Raw genomic sequence first — 18818 nt, forward strand, 5'->3', positions numbered from 1 at the left:
ATATCTAACTCTCTTGCTTGCTATCGCTCCCCCAATGGTCAGTAGCATTGTAGCATAACAGCAGATCACGGACCACTGTCAATCAGATGCTTGCCTTGCCGTCCATCCATCCATCCATCTATCTATCTATGACTCTTGTTATCTAACTCTCTTGCTTGCTATCGCTCCCCCAATGGTCAGTAGCATTGTAGCATAACAGCAGATCACGGACCACTGTCAATCAGATGCTTGCCTTGCCGTCCATCCATCCATCTATCTATCTATCTATCAATGACTCTCGATATCTAACTCTCTTACTTGCTATCGCTCCCCCAATGGTCAGTAGCATAGTAGCATAACAGCAGATCACGGACCACTGTCAATCAGATGCTTGCCTTGCCGTCCATCCATCCATCCATCTATCTATCTATGACTCTTGTTATCTAACTCTCTTGCTTGCTATCGCTCCCCCAATGGTCAGTAGCATAGTAGCATAACAGCAGATCACGGAACACCGTCAATCAGATGCTTGCCTTGCCGTCCATCCATCCATCTATCTATCTATCTATCTATGACTCTCGATATCTAACTCTCTTGCTTGCTATCGCTCCCCCAATGGTCACGTATGTTGCATTCAACGACAAAGAAAATCGTGTGCTGGAAATGATTTTTGGCAACTGTGAAGGAACTGCACGACTGCAGCAACCACAACACCTCTGTCTGTCTCTGTGGCGCAATCGGTCAGCGCGTTTGGCTGTTAACCAAAAGGATGGTGGTTCGAATCCACCCAGGGACGGCCCACTTTTCCCCCCGCCCCTTGTTATTGTTTCTACTTCTGGCGGACAGCTTGCCAGACTGTGGCTACAGTAACCTTAAGCTGCTTGCTGTGGATGGCCATCTTGCAAAAATGTATTGAGCGTTTAGAAACTTCCTTTCCATTGCCTAGGCCAACATAAACCAAGGCACTGCTGGGAGTCGAACCCAGGGTTTCCTGTTTACAAGACAGGTGCTTTGACCAACTAAGCCACGGTGCCAGGACTCTCCCATTCCCCAGTGCCTACACTCAGGCGTAAGGCAAAAAACAAAACAAAACAAAACAAAACAAAACAAAACAAAACAAAACAAAACAAAACAAAACAAAACAAAACAAAACAAAACAAAACAAAACAAAACAAAACAAAACAAAACAAAACAAAACAAAACAAAATCTGGATGCAGACTGCAACAAAGGAAGCACACAGAGGTGAAAACGTAAGGTTGACGGGAGCAACAAGCTCCCTGTTGCGACTGTCCAGGGGCGGCAATGGGAATTGGACGTTGGCCGTAGCGCGTGTCCTTTGGGTTCTGGTTCTTCTTTACAAACCGGCGTCTGTCCAGTTGGCTTTCCGGTTCATTACGTCCTCTGATGGCTTTACGATAAGCCTATCTTGCTAAAACTGATGGTCGACAAAGCGGAAGCACAAGCTTCGCAAGGAGCACAGAAAGCCCGCCTAAGGCACCGCTGGGATTTGAACCCAGGACCTCCTGTTTACTAGACAGGCGCTTTAACCAACTAAGCCACGGCGCCAAATCTGCCGCTGCAGCTGCTGATAGTAGAATAACAGCAGATCACGGACCGCTGTCAATCAGGTTCTTGCCTTGCCGTCCATCCATCCATCCATCTATCTATGACTCTCAATATCTAACTCTCTTGCTTGCTATCGCTCCCCGAATGGTCAGTAGCATAGTAGCATAACAGCAGATCACGGACCACTGTCAATCAGGTGCTTGCCTTGCCATCCATCCATCCATCTGTCTATCTATCTATCTATGACTCTTGATATCTAACTCTCTTGCTTGCTATCGCTCCCCCAATGGTCAGAAGCAAAGTAGCATAACAGCAGATCACGGACCACTGTCAATCAGATGCTTGCCTTGCCGTCCATCCATCCATCTATCTATCTATCAATCTATGACTCTCGATATCTAACTCTCTTGCTTGCTATCGCTCCCCCAATGGTCAGTAGCATTGTAGCATAACAGCAGATCACGGACCACTGTCAATCAGATGCTTGCCTTGCCGTCCATCCATCTATCTATCTATCTATCTATGACTCTTGATATCTAACTCTCTTGCTTGCTATCGCTCCCCCAATGGTCAGTAGCATTGTAGCATAACAGCAGATCACGGACCACTGTCAATCAGATGCTTGCCTTGCCGTCCATCCATCCATCCATCTATCTATCTATGACTCTTGTTATCTAACTCTCTTGCTTGCTATCGCTCCCCCAATGGTCAGTAGCATTGTAGCATAACAGCAGATCACGGACCACTGTCAATCAGATGCTTGCCTTGCCGTCCATCCATCCATCTATCTATCTATCTATCAATGACTCTCGATATCTAACTCTCTTACTTGCTATCGCTCCCCCAATGGTCAGTAGCATAGTAGCATAACAGCAGATCACGGACCACTGTCAATCAGATGCTTGCCTTGCCGTCCATCCATCCTTCCATCTATCTATCTATGACTCTTGTTATCTAACTCTCTTGCTTGCTATCGCTCCCCCAATGGTCAGTAGCATAGTAGCATAACAGCAGATCACGGAACACTGTCAATCAGATGCTTGCCTTGCCGTCCATCCATCCATCTATCTATCTATCTATCTATGACTCTCGATATCTAACTCTCTTGCTTGCTATCACTCCCCCAATGGTCACGTATGTTGCATTCAACGACAAAGAAAATCGTGTGCTGGAAATGATTTTTGGCAACTGTGAAGGAACTGCACGACTGCAGCAACCACAACACCTCTGTCTGTCTCTGTGGCGCAATCGGTCAGCGCGTTTGGCTGTTAACCAAAAGGATGGTGGTTCGAATCCACCCAGGGACGGCCCACTTTTCCCCCCGCCCCTTGTTATTGTTTCTACTTCTGGCGGACAGCTTGCCAGACTGTGGCTACAGTAACCTTAAGCTGCTTGCTGTGGATGGCCATCTTGCAAAAATGTATTGAGCGTTTAGAAACTTCCTTTCCATTGCCTAGGCCAACATAAACCAAGGCACTGCTGGGAGTCGAACCCAGGGTTTCCTGTTTACAAGACAGGTGCTTTGACCAACTAAGCCACGGTGCCAGGACTCTCCCATTCCCCAGTGCCTACACTCAGGCGTAAGGCAAAAAACAAAACAAAACAAAACAAAACAAAACAAAACAAAACAAAACAAAACAAAACAAAACAAAACAAAACAAAACAAAACAAAACAAAACAAAACAAAACAAAACAAAATCTGGATGCAGACTGCAACAAAGGAAGCACACAGAGGTGAAAACGTAAGGTTGACGGGAGCAACAAGCTCCCTGTTGCGACTGTCCAGGGGCGGCAATGGGAATTGGACGTTGGCCGTAGCGCGTGTCCTTTGGGTTCTGGTTCTTCTTTACAAACCGGCGTCTGTCCAGTTGGCTTTCCGGTTCATTACGTCCTCTGATGGCTTTACGATAAGCCTATCTTGCTAAAACTGATGGTCTACAAAGCGGAAGCACAAGCTTCGCAAGGAGCACAGAAAGCCCGCCTAAGGCACCGCTGGGATTTGAACCCAGGACCTCCTGTTTACTAGACAGGCGCTTTAACCAACTAAGCCACGGCGCCAAATCTGCCGCTGCTGCTGCTGATAGTAGAATAACAGCAGATCACGGACCGCTGTCAATCAGGTTCTTGCCTTGCCGTCCATCCATCCATCCATCCATCTATCTATCTATGACTCTCAATATCTAACTCTCTTGCTTGCTATCGCTCCCCCAATGGTCAGTAGCATAGTAGCATAACAGCAGATCACGGACCACTGTCAATCAGGTGCTTGCCTTGCCATCCATCCATCCATCTGTCTATCTATCTATCTATGACTCTTGATATCTAACTCTCTTGCTTGCTATCGCTCCCCCAATGGTCAGAAGCATAGTATCATAACAGCAGATCACGGACCACTGTCAATCAGATGCTTGCCTTGCCGTCCATCCATCCATCTATCTATCTATCTATCTATGACTCTTGATATCTAACTCTCTTGCTTGCTATCGCTCCCCCAATGGTCAGTAGCTTTGTAGCATAACAGCAGATCACGGACCACTGTCAATCAGATGCTTGCCTTGCCGTCCATCCATCCATCTATCTATCTATCTATCTATGACTCTTGATATCTAACTCTCTTGCTTGCTATCGCTCCCCCAATGGTCAGTAGCATTGTAGCATAACAGCAGATCACGGACCACTGTCAATCAGATGCTTGCCTTGCCGTCCATCCATACATCTATCTATCTATCTATCTATGACTCTTGATATCTAACTCTCTTGCTTGCTATCGCTCCCCCAATGGTCAGTAGCATTGTAGCATAACAGCAGATCACGGACCACTGTCAATCAGATGCTTGCCTTGCCGTCCATCCATCCATCTATCTATCTATCTATCAATGACTCTCGATATCTAACTCTCTTACTTGCTATCGCTCCCCCAATGGTCAGTAGCATAGTAGCATAACAGCAGATCACGGACCACTGTCAATCAGATGCTTGCCTTGCCGTCCATCCATCCTTCCATCTATCTATCTATGACTCTTGTTATCTAACTCTCTTGCTTGCTATCGCTCCCCCAATGGTCAGTAGCATAGTAGCATAACAGCAGATCACGGAACACTGTCAATCAGATGCTTGCCTTGCCGTCCATCCATCCATCTATCTATCTATCTATCTATGACTCTCGATATCTAACTCTCTTGCTTGCTATCACTCCCCCAATGGTCACGTATGTTGCATTCAACGACAAAGAAAATCGTGTGCTGGAAATGATTTTTGGCAACTGTGAAGGAACTGCACGACTGCAGCAACCACAACACCTCTGTCTGTCTCTGTGGCGCAATCGGTCAGCGCGTTTGGCTGTTAACCAAAAGGATGGTGGTTCGAATCCACCCAGGGACGGCCCACTTTTCCCCCCGCCCCTTGTTATTGTTTCTACTTCTGGCGGACAGCTTGCCAGACTGTGGCTACAGTAACCTTAAGCTGCTTGCTGTGGATGGCCATCTTGCAAAAATGTATTGAGCGTTTAGAAACTTCCTTTCCATTGCCTAGGCCAACATAAACCAAGGCACTGCTGGGAGTCGAACCCAGGGTTTCCTGTTTACAAGACAGGTGCTTTGACCAACTAAGCCACGGTGCCAGGACTCTCCCATTCCCCAGTGCCTACACTCAGGCGTAAGGCAAAAAACAAAACAAAACAAAACAAAACAAAACAAAACAAAACAAAACAAAACAAAACAAAACAAAACAAAACAAAACAAAACAAAACAAAATCTGGATGCAGACTGCAACAAAGGAAGCACACAGAGGTGAAAACGTAAGGTTGACGGGAGCAACAAGCTCCCTGTTGCGACTGTCCAGGGGCGGCAATGGGAATTGGACGTTGGCCGTAGCGCGTGTCCTTTGGGTTCTGGTTCTTCTTTACAAACCGGCGTCTGTCCAGTTGGCTTTCCGGTTCATTACGTCCTCTGATGGCTTTACGATAAGCCTATCTTGCTAAAACTGATGGTCGACAAAGCGGAAGCACAAGCTTCGCAAGGAGCACAGAAAGCCCGCCTAAGGCACCGCTGGGATTTGAACCCAGGACCTCCTGTTTACTAGACAGGCGCTTTAACCAACTAAGCCACGGCGCCAAATCTGCCGCTGCAGCTGCTGATAGTAGAATAACAGCAGATCACGGACCGCTGTCAATCAGGTTCTTGCCTTGCCGTCCATCCATCCATCCATCTATCTATGACTCTCAATATCTAACTCTCTTGCTTGCTATCGCTCCCCCAATGGTCAGTAGCATAGTAGCATAACAGCAGATCACGGACCACTGTCAATCAGGTGCTTGCCTTGCCATCCATCCATCCATCTGTCTATCTATCTATCTATGACTCTTGATATCTAACTCTCTTGCTTGCTATCGCTCCCCCAATGGTCAGAAGCAAAGTAGCATAACAGCAGATCACGGACCACTGTCAATCAGATGCTTGCCTTGCCGTCCATCCATCCATCTATCTATCTATCAATCTATGACTCTCGATATCTAACTCTCTTGCTTGCTATCGCTCCCCCAATGGTCAGTAGCATTGTAGCATAACAGCAGATCACGGACCACTGTCAATCAGATGCTTGCCTTGCCGTCCATCCATCTATCTATCTATCTATCTATGACTCTTGATATCTAACTCTCTTGCTTGCTATCGCTCCCCCAATGGTCAGTAGCATTGTAGCATAACAGCAGATCACGGACCACTGTCAATCAGATGCTTGCCTTGCCGTCCATCCATCCATCCATCTATCTATCTATGACTCTTGTTATCTAACTCTCTTACTTGCTATCGCTCCCCCAATGGTCAGTAGCATAGTAGCATAACAGCAGATCACGGACCACTGTCAATCAGATGCTTGCCTTGCCGTCCATCCATCCATCTATCTATCTATCTATCTATGACTCTTGATATCTAACTCTCTTGCTTGCTATCGCTCCCCCAATGGTCAGTAGCATTGTAGCATAACAGCAGATCACGGACCACTGTCAATCAGATGCTTGCCTTGCCGTCCATCCATACATCTATCTATCTATCTATCTATGACTCTTGATATCTAACTCTCTTGCTTGCTATCGCTCCCCCAATGGTCAGTAGCATTGTAGCATAACAGCAGATCACGGACCACTGTCAATCAGATGCTTGCCTTGCCGTCCATCCATCCATCTATCTATCTATCTATCAATGACTCTCGATATCTAACTCTCTTACTTGCTATCGCTCCCCCAATGGTCAGTAGCATAGTAGCATAACAGCAGATCACGGACCACTGTCAATCAGATGCTTGCCTTGCCGTCCATCCATCCTTCCATCTATCTATCTATGACTCTTGTTATCTAACTCTCTTGCTTGCTATCGCTCCCCCAATGGTCAGTAGCATAGTAGCATAACAGCAGATCACGGAACACTGTCAATCAGATGCTTGCCTTGCCGTCCATCCATCCATCTATCTATCTATCTATCTATGACTCTCGATATCTAACTCTCTTGCTTGCTATCACTCCCCCAATGGTCACGTATGTTGCATTCAACGACAAAGAAAATCGTGTGCTGGAAATGATTTTTGGCAACTGTGAAGGAACTGCACGACTGCAGCAACCACAACACCTCTGTCTGTCTCTGTGGCGCAATCGGTCAGCGCGTTTGGCTGTTAACCAAAAGGATGGTGGTTCGAATCCACCCAGGGACGGCCCACTTTTCCCCCCGCCCCTTGTTATTGTTTCTACTTCTGGCGGACAGCTTGCCAGACTGTGGCTACAGTAACCTTAAGCTGCTTGCTGTGGATGGCCATCTTGCAAAAATGTATTGAGCGTTTAGAAACTTCCTTTCCATTGCCTAGGCCAACATAAACCAAGGCACTGCTGGGAGTCGAACCCAGGGTTTCCTGTTTACAAGACAGGTGCTTTGACCAACTAAGCCACGGTGCCAGGACTCTCCCATTCCCCAGTGCCTACACTCAGGCGTAAGGCAAAAAACAAAACAAAACAAAACAAAACAAAACAAAACAAAACAAAACAAAACAAAACAAAACAAAACAAAACAAAACAAAACAAAACAAAACAAAACAAAACAAAACAAAACAAAATCTGGATGCAGACTGCAACAAAGGAAGCACACAGAGGTGAAAACGTAAGGTTGACGGGAGCAACAAGCTCCCTGTTGCGACTGTCCAGGGGCGGCAATGGGAATTGGACGTTGGCCGTAGCGCGTGTCCTTTGGGTTCTGGTTCTTCTTTACAAACCGGCGTCTGTCCAGTTGGCTTTCCGGTTCATTACGTCCTCTGATGGCTTTACGATAAGCCTATCTTGCTAAAACTGATGGTCGACAAAGCGGAAGCACAAGCTTCGCAAGGAGCACAGAAAGCCCGCCTAAGGCACCGCTGGGATTTGAACCCAGGACCTCCTGTTTACTAGACAGGCGCTTTAACCAACTAAGCCACGGCGCCAAATCTGCCGCTGCAGCTGCTGATAGTAGAATAACAGCAGATCACGGACCGCTGTCAATCAGGTTCTTGCCTTGCCGTCCATCCATCCATCCATCTATCTATGACTCTCAATATCTAACTCTCTTGCTTGCTATCGCTCCCCCAATGGTCAGTAGCATAGTAGCATAACAGCAGATCACGGACCACTGTCAATCAGGTGCTTGCCTTGCCATCCATCCATCCATCTGTCTATCTATCTATCTATGACTCTTGATATCTAACTCTCTTGCTTGCTATCGCTCCCCCAATGGTCAGAAGCAAAGTAGCATAACAGCAGATCACGGACCACTGTCAATCAGATGCTTGCCTTGCCGTCCATCCATCCATCTATCTATCTATCAATCTATGACTCTCGATATCTAACTCTCTTGCTTGCTATCGCTCCCCCAATGGTCAGTAGCATTGTAGCATAACAGCAGATCACGGACCACTGTCAATCAGATGCTTGCCTTGCCGTCCATCCATCTATCTATCTATCTATCTATGACTCTTGATATCTAACTCTCTTGCTTGCTATCGCTCCCCCAATGGTCAGTAGCATTGTAGCATAACAGCAGATCACGGACCACTGTCAATCAGATGCTTGCCTTGCCGTCCATCCATCCATCCATCTATCTATCTATGACTCTTGTTATCTAACTCTCTTACTTGCTATCGCTCCCCCAATGGTCAGTAGCATAGTAGCATAACAGCAGATCACGGACCACTGTCAATCAGATGCTTGCCTTGCCGTCCATCCATCCATCTATCTATCTATCTATCTATGACTCTTGATATCTAACTCTCTTGCTTGCTATCGCTCCCCCAATGGTCAGTAGCATTGTAGCATAACAGCAGATCACGGACCACTGTCAATCAGATGCTTGCCTTGCCGTCCATCCATACATCTATCTATCTATCTATCTATGACTCTTGATATCTAACTCTCTTGCGTGCTATCGCTCCCCCAATGGTCAGTAGCATTGTAGCATAACAGCAGATCACGGACCACTGTCAATCAGATGCTTGCCTTGCCGTCCATCCATCCATCTATCTATCTATCTATCAATGACTCTCGATATCTAACTCTCTTACTTGCTATCGCTCCCCCAATGGTCAGTAGCATAGTAGCATAACAGCAGATCACGGACCACTGTCAATCAGATGCTTGCCTTGCCGTCCATCCATCCTTCCATCTATCTATCTATGACTCTTGTTATCTAACTCTCTTGCTTGCTATCGCTCCCCCAATGGTCAGTAGCATAGTAGCATAACAGCAGATCACGGAACACTGTCAATCAGATGCTTGCCTTGCCGTCCATCCATCCATCTATCTATCTATCTATCTATGACTCTCGATATCTAACTCTCTTGCTTGCTATCACTCCCCCAATGGTCACGTATGTTGCATTCAACGACAAAGAAAATCGTGTGCTGGAAATGATTTTTGGCAACTGTGAAGGAACTGCACGACTGCAGCAACCACAACACCTCTGTCTGTCTCTGTGGCGCAATCGGTCAGCGCGTTTGGCTGTTAACCAAAAGGATGGTGGTTCGAATCCACCCAGGAACGGCCCACTTTTCCCCCCGCCCCTTGTTATTGTTTCTACTTCTGGCGGACAGCTTGCCAGACTGTGGCTACAGTAACCTTAAGCTGCTTGCTGTGGATGGCCATCTTGCAAAAATGTATTGAGCGTTTAGAAACTTCCTTTCCATTGCCTAGGCCAACATAAACCAAGGCACTGCTGGGAGTCGAACCCAGGGTTTCCTGTTTACAAGACAGGTGCTTTGACCAACTAAGCCACGGTGCCAGGACTCTCCCATTCCCCAGTGCCTACACTCAGGCGTAAGGCAAAAAACAAAACAAAACAAAACAAAACAAAACAAAACAAAACAAAACAAAACAAAACAAAACAAAACAAAACAAAACAAAACAAAACAAAACAAAATCTGGATGCAGACTGCAACAAAGGAAGCACACAGAGGTGAAAACGTAAGGTTGACGGGAGCAACAAGCTCCCTGTTGCGACTGTCCAGGGGCGGCAATGGGAATTGGACGTTGGCCGTAGCGCGTGTCCTTTGGGTTCTGGTTCTTCTTTACAAACCGGCGTCTGTCCAGTTGGCTTTCCGGTTCATTACGTCCTCTGATGGCTTTACGATAAGCCTATCTTGCTAAAACTGATGGTCGACAAAGCGGAAGCACAAGCTTCGCAAGGAGCACAGAAAGCCCGCCTAAGGCACCGCTGGGATTTGAACCCAGGACCTCCTGTTTACTAGACAGGCGCTTTAACCAACTAAGCCACGGCGCCAAATCTGCCGCTGCAGCTGCTGATAGTAGAATAACAGCAGATCACGGACCGCTGTCAATCAGGTTCTTGCCTTGCCGTCCATCCATCCATCCATCTATCTATGACTCTCAATATCTAACTCTCTTGCTTGCTATCGCTCCCCCAATGGTCAGTAGCATAGTAGCATAACAGCAGATCACGGACCACTGTCAATCAGGTGCTTGCCTTGCCATCCATCCATCCATCTGTCTATCTATCTATCTATGACTCTTGATATCTAACTCTCTTGCTTGCTATCGCTCCCCCAATGGTCAGAAGCAAAGTAGCATAACAGCAGATCACGGACCACTGTCAATCAGATGCTTGCCTTGCCGTCCATCCATCCATCTATCTATCTATCAATCTATGACTCTCGATATCTAACTCTCTTGCTTGCTATCGCTCCCCCAATGGTCAGTAGCATTGTAGCATAACAGCAGATCACGGACCACTGTCAATCAGATGCTTGCCTTGCCGTCCATCCATCTATCTATCTATCTATCTATGACTCTTGATATCTAACTCTCTTGCTTGCTATCGCTCCCCCAATGGTCAGTAGCATTGTAGCATAACAGCAGATCACGGACCACTGTCAATCAGATGCTTGCCTTGCCGTCCATCCATCCATCCATCTATCTATCTATGACTCTTGTTATCTAACTCTCTTGCTTGCTATCGCTCCCCCAATGGTCAGTAGCATTGTAGCATAACAGCAGATCACGGACCACTGTCAATCAGATGCTTGCCTTGCCGTCCATCCATCCATCTATCTATCTATCTATCAATGACTCTCGATATCTAACTCTCTTACTTGCTATCGCTCCCCCAATGGTCAGTAGCATAGTAGCATAACAGCAGATCACGGACCACTGTCAATCAGATGCTTGCCTTGCCGTCCATCCATCCATCCATCTATCTATCTATGACTCTTGTTATCTAACTCTCTTGCTTGCTATCGCTCCCCCAATGGTCAGTAGCATAGTAGCATAACAGCAGATCACGGAACACCGTCAATCAGATGCTTGCCTTGCCGTCCATCCATCCATCTATCTATCTATCTATCTATGACTCTCGATATCTAACTCTCTTGCTTGCTATCGCTCCCCCAATGGTCACGTATGTTGCATTCAACGACAAAGAAAATCGTGTGCTGGAAATGATTTTTGGCAACTGTGAAGGAACTGCACGACTGCAGCAACCACAACACCTCTGTCTGTCTCTGTGGCGCAATCGGTCAGCGCGTTTGGCTGTTAACCAAAAGGATGGTGGTTCGAATCCACCCAGGGACGGCCCACTTTTCCCCCCGCCCCTTGTTATTGTTTCTACTTCTGGCGGACAGCTTGCCAGACTGTGGCTACAGTAACCTTAAGCTGCTTGCTGTGGATGGCCATCTTGCAAAAATGTATTGAGCGTTTAGAAACTTCCTTTCCATTGCCTAGGCCAACATAAACCAAGGCACTGCTGGGAGTCGAACCCAGGGTTTCCTGTTTACAAGACAGGTGCTTTGACCAACTAAGCCACGGTGCCAGGACTCTCCCATTCCCCAGTGCCTACACTCAGGCGTAAGGCAAAAAACAAAACAAAACAAAACAAAACAAAACAAAACAAAACAAAACAAAACAAAACAAAACAAAACAAAACAAAACAAAACAAAACAAAACAAAACAAAACAAAACAAAACAAAACAAAACAAAATCTGGATGCAGACTGCAACAAAGGAAGCACACAGAGGTGAAAACGTAAGGTTGACGGGAGCAACAAGCTCCCTGTTGCGACTGTCCAGGGGCGGCAATGGGAATTGGACGTTGGCCGTAGCGCGTGTCCTTTGGGTTCTGGTTCTTCTTTACAAACCGGCGTCTGTCCAGTTGGCTTTCCGGTTCATTACGTCCTCTGATGGCTTTACGATAAGCCTATTTGGCTAAAACTGATGGTCTACAAAGCGGAAGCACAAGCTTCGCAAGGAGCACAGAAAGCCCGCCTAAGGCACCGCTGGGATTTGAACCCAGGACCTCCTGTTTACTAAACAGGCGCTTTAACCAACTAAGCCACGGCGCCAAATCTGCCGCTGCTGCTGCTGATAGTAGAATAACAGCAGATCACGGACCGCTGTCAATCAGGTTCTTGCCTTGCCGTCCATCCATCCATCCATCTATCTATGACTCTCAATATCTAACTCTCTTGCTTGCTATCGCTCCCCCAATGGTCAGTAGCATAGTAGCATAACAGCAGATCACGGACCACTGTCAATCAGATGCTTGCCTTGCCGTCCATCCATCCATCCATCCATCTATCTATCTATGACTCTTGATATCTAACTCTCTTGCTTGCTATCGCTCCCCCAATGGTCAGAAGCATAGTATCATAACAGCAGATCACGGACCACTGTCAATCAGATGCTTGCCTTGCCGTCCATCCATCCATCTATCTATCTATCTATCTATGACTCTTGATATCTAACTCTCTTGCTTGCTATCGCTCCCCCAATGGTCAGTAGCATTGTAGCATAACAGCAGATCACGGACCACTGTCAATCAGATGCTTGCCTTGCCGTCCATCCATCCATCTATCTATCTATCTATCTATGACTCTTGATATCTAACTCTCTTGCTTGCTATCGCTCCCCCAATGGTCAGTAGCATTGTAGCATAACAGCAGATCACGGACCACTGTCAATCAGATGCTTGCCTTGCCGTCCATCCATACATCTATCTATCTATCTATCTATGACTCTTGATATCTAACTCTCTTGCTTGCTATCGCTCCCCCAATGGTCAGTAGCATTGTAGCATAACAGCAGATCACGGACCACTGTCAATCAGATGCTTGCCTTGCCGTCCATCCATCCATCTATCTATCTATCTATCAATGACTCTCGATATCTAACTCTCTTACTTGCTATCGCTCCCCCAATGGTCAGTAGCATAGTAGCATAACAGCAGATCACGGACCACTGTCAATCAGATGCTTGCCTTGCCGTCCATCCATCCATCCATCTATCTATCTATGACTCTTTTTATCTAACTCTCTTGCTTGCTATCGCTCCCCCAATGGTCAGTAGCATAGTAGCATAACAGCAGATCACGGAACACTGTCAATCAGATGCTTGCCTTGCCGTCCATCCATCCATCTATCTATCTATCTATCTATGACTCTCGATATCTAACTCTCTTGCTTGCTATCGCTCCCCAATGGTCACGTATGTTGCATTCAACGACAAAGAAAATCGTGTGCTGGAAATGATTTTTGGCAACTGTGAAGGAACTGCACGACTGCAGCAACCACAACACCTCTGTCTGTCTCTGTGGTGCAATCGGTCAGCGCGTTTGGCTGTTAACCAAAAGGATGGTGGTTCGAATCCACCCAGGGACGGCCCACTTTTCCCGCCGCCCCTTGTTATTGTTTCTACTTCTGGCGGACAGCTTGCCAGACTGTGGCTACAGTAACCTTAAGCTGCTTGCTGTGGATGGCCATCTTGCAAAAATGTATTGAGCGTTTAGAAACTTCCTTTCCATTGCCTAGGCCAACATAAACCAAGGCACTGCTGGGAGTCGAACCCAGGGTTTCCTGTTTACAAGACAGGTGCTTTGACCAACTAAGCCACGGTGCCAGGACTCTCCCATTCCCCAGTGCCTACACTCAGGCGTAAGGCAAAAAACAAAACAAAACAAAACAAAACAAAACAAAACAAAACAAAACAAAACAAAACAAAACAAAACAAAACAAAACAAAACAAAACAAAACAAAACAAAACAAAACAAAACAAAACAAAATCTGGATGCAGACTGCAACAAAGGAAGCACACAGAGGTGAAAACGTAAGGTTGACGGGAGCAACAAGCTCCCTGTTGCGACTGTCCAGGGGCGGCAATGGGAATTGGACGTTGGCCGTAGCGCGTGTCCTTTGGGTTCTGGTTCTTCTTTACAAACCGGCGTCTGTCCAGTTGGCTTTCCGGTTCATTACGTCCTCTGATGGCTTTACGATAAGCCTATCTTGCTAAAACTGATGGTCGACAAAGCGGAAGCACAAGCTTCGCAAGGAGCACAGAAAGCCCGCCTAAGGCACCGCTGGGATTTGAACCCAGGACCTCCTGTTTACTAGACAGGCGCTTTAACCAACTAAGCCACGGCGCCAAATCTGCCGCTGCTGCTGCTGATAGTAGAATAACAGCAGATCACGGACCGCTGTCAATCAGGTTCTTGCCTTGCCGTCCATCCATCCATCCATCTATCTATGACTCTCAATATCTAACTCTCTTGCTTGCTATCGCTCCCCCAATGGTCAGTAGCATAGTAGCATAACAGCAGATCACGGACCACTGTCAATCAGGTGCTTGCCTTGCCATCCATCCATCCATCTGTCTATCTATCTATCTATGACTCTTGACATCTAACTCTCTTGCTTGCTATCGCTCCCCCAATGGTCAGAAGCAAAGTAGCATAACAGCAGATCACGGACCACTGTCAATCAGATGCTTGCCTTGCCGTCCATCCATCCATCCATCCATCTATCTATCTATGACTCTTGATATCTAACTCTCTTGCTTGCTATCGCTCCCCCAATGGTCAGAAGCATAGTATCATAACAGCAGATCACGGACCACTGTCAATCAGATGCTTGCCTTGCCGTCCATCCATCCATCTATCTATCTATCTATCTATGACTCTTGATATCTAACTCTCTTGCTTGCTATCGCTCCCCCAATGGTCAGTAGCATTGTAGCATAACAGCAGATCACGGACCACTGTCAATCAGATGCTTGCCTTGCCGTCCATCCATCCATCTATCTATCTATCTATCTATGACTCTTGATATCTAACTCTCTTGCTTGCTATCGCTCCCCCAATGGTCAGTAGCATTGTAGCATAACAGCAGATCACGGACCACTGTCAATCAGATGCTTGCCTTGCCGTCCATCCATCCATCTATCTATCTATCTATCTATGACTCTTGATATCTAACTCTCTTGCTTGCTATCGCTCCCCCAATGGTCAGTAGCATTGTAGCATAACAGCAGATCACGGACCACTGTCAATCAGATGCTTGCCTTGCCGTCCATCCATCCATCTATCTATCTATCTATCTATGACTCTTGATATCTAACTCTCTTGCTTGCTATCGCTCCCCCAATGGTCAGTAGCATTGTAGCATAACAGCAGATCACGGACCACTGTCAATCAGATGCTTGCCTTGCCGTCCATCCATCCATCTGTCTATCTATCTATCAATGACTCTCGATATCTAACTCTCTTGCTTGCTATCGCTCCCCCAATGGTCAGTAGCATAGTAGCATAACAGCAGATCACGGACCACTGTCAATCAGGTGCTTGCCTTGCCGTCCATCCATCCATCTGTCTATCTATCTATCTATGACTCTTGACATCTAACTCTCTTGCTTGCTATCGCTCCCCCAATGGTCAGAAGCAAAGTAGCATAACAGCAGATCACGGACCACTGTCAATCAGATGCTTGCCTTGCCGTCCATCCATCCATCTATCTATCTATCTATCTATGACTCTTGATATCTAACTCTCTTGCTTGCTATCGCTCCCCCAATGGTCAGTAGCATTGTAGCATAACAGCAGATCACGGACCACTGTCAATCAGATGCTTGCCTTGCCGTCCATCCATACATCTATCTATCTATCTATCTATGACTCTTGATATCTAACTCTCTTGCTTGCTATCGCTCCCCCAATGGTCAGTAGCATTGTAGTATAACAGCAGATCACGGACCACTGTCAATCAGATGCTTGCCTTGCCGTCCATCCATCCATCTATCTATCTATCTATCAATGACTCTCGATATCTAACTCTCTTACTTGCTATCGCTCCCCCAATGGTCAGTAGCATAGTAGCATAACAGCAGATCACGGACCACTGTCAATCAGATGCTTGCCTTGCCGTCCATCCATCCATCCATCTATCTATCTATGACTCTTGTTATCTAACTCTCTTGCTTGCTATCGCTCCCCCAATGGTCAGTAGCAAAGTAGCATAACAGCAGATCACGGACCACTGTCAATCAGATGCTTGCCTTGCCGTCCATCCATCCATCCATCTATCTATCTATGACTCTTGACATCTAACTCTCTTGCTTGCAATCGCTCCCCCAATGGTCAGAAGCAAAGTAGCATAACAGCAGATCACGGACCACTGTCAATCAGATGCTTGCCTAGCCGTCCATCCATCCATCCATCCATCTATCTATCTATGACTCTTGATATCTAACTCTCTTGCTTGCTATCGCTCCCCCAATGGTCAGTAGCATAGTATCATAACAGCAGATCACGGACCACTGTCAATCAGATGCTTGCCTTGCCGTCCATCCATCCATCTATCTATCTATCTATCTATCTATCTATCTATCTATCTATGACTCTCGATATCTTACTCGCTTGCTATCGCTCCCCCAATGGTCAGTAGCATAGTAGCATAACAGCAGATCACGCACCACTGTCAATCAGGTGCTTGCCTTGCCGTCCATCCATCCATCCATCTATCTATCTATCTATCTATCTATCTATCTATCTATCTATGACTCTCGATATCTAACTCTCTTGCTTCCTTTCGCTCCCCCAATGGTCAGTAGCATAGTAGCATAACAGCAGATCGCGGACCACTGTCAATCAGATGCTTGCCTTGCCGTCCATCCATCCATCTATCTATCTATCTATCTATGACTCTCGATATCTAAATCTCTTGCTTGCTATCGCTCCCCCAATGGTCAGTAGCATAGTAGCATAACAGCAGATCACGGACCACTGTCAATCAGATGCTTGCCTTGCCGTCCATCCATCCATCCATCTATCTATCTATCTATCTATCTATCTATCTATCTATCTATGACTCTCGATATCTAACTCTCTTGCTTCCTATCGCTCCCCCAATGGTCAGTAGCATTGTAGTATAACAGCAGATCACGGACCACTGTCAATCAGATGCTTGCCTTGCCGTCCATCCATCCATCCATCTATATATCTATCTATGACTCTCGATATCTAACTCTCTTGCTTGCTATCGCTCCCCCAATGGTCAGTAGCATAGTAGCATAACATCAGATCACGGACCACTGTCAATCAGATGCTTGCCTTGCCGTCCGTCCATTCATCCATCTATCAATCTATCGATCTATGACTCTCGATATCTAACTCTCTTGCTTGCTATCGCTCCCCCAATGGTCAGTAGCATAGTAGCATAACATCACATCACGGACCACTGTCAATCAGATGCTTGCCTTGCCGTCCATCCATCCATCCATCTATCTATCTATCTATCTATCTATCTATCTATCTATCTATGACTCTCGATATTTAACTCGCTTGCTATCGCTCCCCCAATGGTCAGTAGCATAGTAGCATAACAGCAGGTCACGGACCACTGTCAATCAGATGCTTGCCTTGCCATCCATCCATCCATCCATCTATCTATCTATCTATCTATCTATGACTCTCGATATCTAACTCTCTTGCTTGCTATCGCTCCCCCAATGGTCAGTAGCATAGTAGCATAACAGCAGATCACGGACCACTGTCAATCAGATGCTTGCCTTGACGTCCATCCATCCATCCATCTATCTATCTATCTATCTATCTATCTATCTATCTATCTATCTATGACTCTCGATATCTAACTCGCTTGTTATCGCTCCCGCAATGGTCAGTAGCATAGTAGCATAACATCAGATCACGGACCACTGTCAATCAGATGCTTGCCTTGCCGTCCATCCATCCATCCATCTATCTATCTATCTATCTATCTATCTATCTATCTATCTATCTATCTATCTATCTATCTATCTATGACTCTCGATATTTAACTCGCTTGCTATCGCTCCCCCAATGGTCAGTAGCATAGTAGCATAACAGCAGGTCACGGACCACTGTCAATCAGATGCTTGCCTTGCCGTCCATCCATCCATCTATCTATCTATCTATATTTCTATTACTCTCGATATCTAACTCACTTGCTTGCTATCGCTCCCCCAATGGTCAGTAGCATAGTAGCATGACAGCAGATCACGGACCACTGTCAATCAGATGCTTGCCTTGCCGTCCATCCATCCATCCATCTATCTATCTATCTATCTATGACTCTCGATATCGAACTCTCTTGCTTGCTATCGCTCCCCCAATGGTCAGTAGCATAGTAGCATAACAGCAGATCACGGACCACTGTCAATCAGATGCTTGCATTGCCGTCCATCCATCCATCCATCTATCTATCTATCTATCTGTCTATGACTCTCGATATCTAACTCTCTTGCATGCTATCGCTCCCCCAATGGTCAGTAGCATAGTAGCATAACAGCAGATCACGGACCACTGTCAATCAGATGCTTGCCTTGACATCCATCCATCCATCCATCTATCTATCTATCTATCTATCTATCTATCTATCTATGACTCTCGATATCTAACTCGCTTGCTATCGCTCCCCCAATGGTCAGTAGCATAGTAGCATAACAGCAG

The 18818-nt window shown here is 46.3% G+C and overlaps 21 non-coding genes across 21 annotated transcripts; 7 read left to right on the plus strand and 14 right to left on the minus strand.

Moving 5' to 3' along the window:
- Positions 1 to 701: 701 nt before the first annotated feature.
- On the plus strand, positions 702 to 775 carry trnan-guu (transfer RNA asparagine (anticodon GUU)). Its single transcript has one exon. It is a non-coding gene; the product is annotated as a tRNA-Asn (tRNA).
- Positions 776 to 939: 164 nt separating this feature from the next.
- On the minus strand, positions 940 to 1013 carry trnat-ugu (transfer RNA threonine (anticodon UGU)). The gene has a single exon. It is a non-coding gene; the product is annotated as a tRNA-Thr (tRNA).
- A 459-nt stretch (positions 1014 to 1472) lies between these two features.
- Positions 1473 to 1546, minus strand: trnat-agu (transfer RNA threonine (anticodon AGU)). The gene has a single exon. It is a non-coding gene; the product is annotated as a tRNA-Thr (tRNA).
- A 1233-nt stretch (positions 1547 to 2779) lies between these two features.
- On the plus strand, positions 2780 to 2853 carry trnan-guu (transfer RNA asparagine (anticodon GUU)). Its single transcript has one exon. It is a non-coding gene; the product is annotated as a tRNA-Asn (tRNA).
- Positions 2854 to 3017: 164 nt separating this feature from the next.
- trnat-ugu (transfer RNA threonine (anticodon UGU)) lies at positions 3018 to 3091 on the minus strand. The gene has a single exon. It is a non-coding gene; the product is annotated as a tRNA-Thr (tRNA).
- A 439-nt stretch (positions 3092 to 3530) lies between these two features.
- trnat-agu (transfer RNA threonine (anticodon AGU)) lies at positions 3531 to 3604 on the minus strand. Its single transcript has one exon. It is a non-coding gene; the product is annotated as a tRNA-Thr (tRNA).
- A 1249-nt stretch (positions 3605 to 4853) lies between these two features.
- On the plus strand, positions 4854 to 4927 carry trnan-guu (transfer RNA asparagine (anticodon GUU)). The gene has a single exon. It is a non-coding gene; the product is annotated as a tRNA-Asn (tRNA).
- A 164-nt stretch (positions 4928 to 5091) lies between these two features.
- Positions 5092 to 5165, minus strand: trnat-ugu (transfer RNA threonine (anticodon UGU)). The gene has a single exon. It is a non-coding gene; the product is annotated as a tRNA-Thr (tRNA).
- A 419-nt stretch (positions 5166 to 5584) lies between these two features.
- On the minus strand, positions 5585 to 5658 carry trnat-agu (transfer RNA threonine (anticodon AGU)). Its single transcript has one exon. It is a non-coding gene; the product is annotated as a tRNA-Thr (tRNA).
- A 1517-nt stretch (positions 5659 to 7175) lies between these two features.
- Positions 7176 to 7249, plus strand: trnan-guu (transfer RNA asparagine (anticodon GUU)). The gene has a single exon. It is a non-coding gene; the product is annotated as a tRNA-Asn (tRNA).
- A 164-nt stretch (positions 7250 to 7413) lies between these two features.
- Positions 7414 to 7487, minus strand: trnat-ugu (transfer RNA threonine (anticodon UGU)). Its single transcript has one exon. It is a non-coding gene; the product is annotated as a tRNA-Thr (tRNA).
- Positions 7488 to 7931: 444 nt separating this feature from the next.
- trnat-agu (transfer RNA threonine (anticodon AGU)) lies at positions 7932 to 8005 on the minus strand. The gene has a single exon. It is a non-coding gene; the product is annotated as a tRNA-Thr (tRNA).
- Positions 8006 to 9522: 1517 nt separating this feature from the next.
- Positions 9523 to 9596, plus strand: trnan-guu (transfer RNA asparagine (anticodon GUU)). Its single transcript has one exon. It is a non-coding gene; the product is annotated as a tRNA-Asn (tRNA).
- A 164-nt stretch (positions 9597 to 9760) lies between these two features.
- Positions 9761 to 9834, minus strand: trnat-ugu (transfer RNA threonine (anticodon UGU)). Its single transcript has one exon. It is a non-coding gene; the product is annotated as a tRNA-Thr (tRNA).
- A 424-nt stretch (positions 9835 to 10258) lies between these two features.
- Positions 10259 to 10332, minus strand: trnat-agu (transfer RNA threonine (anticodon AGU)). The gene has a single exon. It is a non-coding gene; the product is annotated as a tRNA-Thr (tRNA).
- Positions 10333 to 11565: 1233 nt separating this feature from the next.
- Positions 11566 to 11639, plus strand: trnan-guu (transfer RNA asparagine (anticodon GUU)). The gene has a single exon. It is a non-coding gene; the product is annotated as a tRNA-Asn (tRNA).
- A 164-nt stretch (positions 11640 to 11803) lies between these two features.
- trnat-ugu (transfer RNA threonine (anticodon UGU)) lies at positions 11804 to 11877 on the minus strand. The gene has a single exon. It is a non-coding gene; the product is annotated as a tRNA-Thr (tRNA).
- Positions 11878 to 12331: 454 nt separating this feature from the next.
- Positions 12332 to 12405, minus strand: trnat-agu (transfer RNA threonine (anticodon AGU)). Its single transcript has one exon. It is a non-coding gene; the product is annotated as a tRNA-Thr (tRNA).
- Positions 12406 to 13645: 1240 nt separating this feature from the next.
- Positions 13646 to 13719, plus strand: trnan-guu (transfer RNA asparagine (anticodon GUU)). The gene has a single exon. It is a non-coding gene; the product is annotated as a tRNA-Asn (tRNA).
- Positions 13720 to 13883: 164 nt separating this feature from the next.
- On the minus strand, positions 13884 to 13957 carry trnat-ugu (transfer RNA threonine (anticodon UGU)). Its single transcript has one exon. It is a non-coding gene; the product is annotated as a tRNA-Thr (tRNA).
- Positions 13958 to 14406: 449 nt separating this feature from the next.
- trnat-agu (transfer RNA threonine (anticodon AGU)) lies at positions 14407 to 14480 on the minus strand. The gene has a single exon. It is a non-coding gene; the product is annotated as a tRNA-Thr (tRNA).
- Between the last annotated feature and the right edge of the window lie 4338 nt (positions 14481 to 18818).

This window comes from Amia ocellicauda, chromosome 2 (genome assembly GCF_036373705.1).
Source record: "Amia ocellicauda isolate fAmiCal2 chromosome 2, fAmiCal2.hap1, whole genome shotgun sequence".
NCBI lineage: Eukaryota > Metazoa > Chordata > Actinopteri > Amiiformes > Amiidae > Amia > Amia ocellicauda.